Source organism: Pteropus alecto, unplaced genomic scaffold, assembly GCF_000325575.1.
Source record: "Pteropus alecto unplaced genomic scaffold, ASM32557v1 scaffold195, whole genome shotgun sequence".
Lineage (NCBI taxonomy): Eukaryota > Metazoa > Chordata > Mammalia > Chiroptera > Pteropodidae > Pteropus > Pteropus alecto.
The window spans coordinates 7,379,034-7,380,609 of record NW_006438073.1 but is presented as its reverse complement, the minus strand read 5'-3'; positions in this window follow the sequence as shown (position 1 = coordinate 7,380,609).

The following is a 1,576-nucleotide window of genomic DNA, read 5'->3' as shown; positions in this document are numbered from 1 at the left end:
CTACATTACCTGAAAAGATTGTCCTTTTCAGATCTTATGCTCTAGCTGTTCCGACAGTGCAATCTCTGTGCAAAATATAAAGAACCCATTATTTGGGAAATTAATGCTTCGGTTTCTACGGGTGTATTATGGGATCATGACATTTTTCTCATTCCTGCCCCATGGGGTGGCTACATTGAGCATCACGAAGCATCTCAACTAATTTCTGCCCTACATCAAGCCTTTGCTCTAAGCAGCATCTTTAATATTAGGCACCCATTGTGGATACTTCCTGCAAACAGAGGATACGTCTTAAGCCATGTTCATAAAAGAAGGTTTTGAGGCAGACCTTGTCTGCACGTACGACGACGTGGACAACTGAAGCGACCTTCGGGAGAGTTCGAGCACCTCCTCCATGAAAATCCACTCGTGCTGCTAACACTTGGCAATTTACGCAGAAACAGGGAGGAGGGGCGTGTTCCTTAGTCCAGCATCCTGTGGTCCTGGATCCCCTTGCCGGCGGGCCTGGCCCTTCTCTCTGCGGCATGAGAAGGCGCTGTGGTGGACATCACAGGTGCGCTGGGCTGGAGAGACGCCCCACGTCTGTGCGGGGCCTGCGGGAAGGCCAGCTCGCCCCGCCGGACACGGCGCCTTCCCCGGCTCTCCGCCTGGTTTCCCCTCGCCTCGTCCCTCCCTGCCGCGTCTCTGCCTCCTGGAGTCTCTGTCCCTCGTCCGGATTCATTTTTCCTCGCGTGCCCATCGCTTCCTGAGATGATGTGCTCACTCGCTCGTCGGCACGCGACCCCGGAAGACAGTGACTGTGTCACCTTCACAAAAGCCAGGTACAAAGTCATCGAGCGGCAACAACGATTGAATGAATGGATGGATGAGTTTAATCAGGGTGCTGAGAAGCAGAAAAGAGAGAAGCATCTCAGGGGGCCGGGGGAAAAGCACATGTGATGCACCAGCAGCCCAGTACCCGGATTATGAAAATAAAAGATAAAAATAAAGGACGCTTTTTGAAAACGGGGAACATGGAAAGAAACGAATGGGCCGGCATCACGATGGGAGGTGTTCACAGCCGCGCGTTATTGCCGGGAGCCGTGGCTGATGGCGGGGGCTCTGGAGCGCGGCCGCCCGCGTGAGGTTTCTCAGCATCCCGAGTGCGATGCGCGAGGCCATCAGCTGGCCCGGCTCTGTGTCGCCCTCGCCCTGTGCAAGTGTGGCCAGGACGAGAGCACCCGGTGAGGCTGGTGGAAAACGCACGCTGAGCGTGCGGCCGGGCGGTGACCACCCGGCAATGGAGGGACGATGGGAAGACACCGCGGTGGCTGAGCCTCAGTGGCAGTGGCGGCGAAATGACTAGGAACCAACCGCGCCTCGTCACAGGGACGGCACGCCCACGCGCGGCGCACTGCGGGGCCCCCTCGCGGTGACAGTGACGAGTCCTCGCCGCTCCTGGTCCCGCAGAAGCCGCCTCGTCCGCAAAGCCGCAGAGAACGGGTGGGGGCCTGGCCTCGGGCTCAGCCGGGAATGTGGCCGCAGTTAATGACATGAGATGACGCCCTCGCCCCCCGCAGGCAAAGGCCCTGTGCGC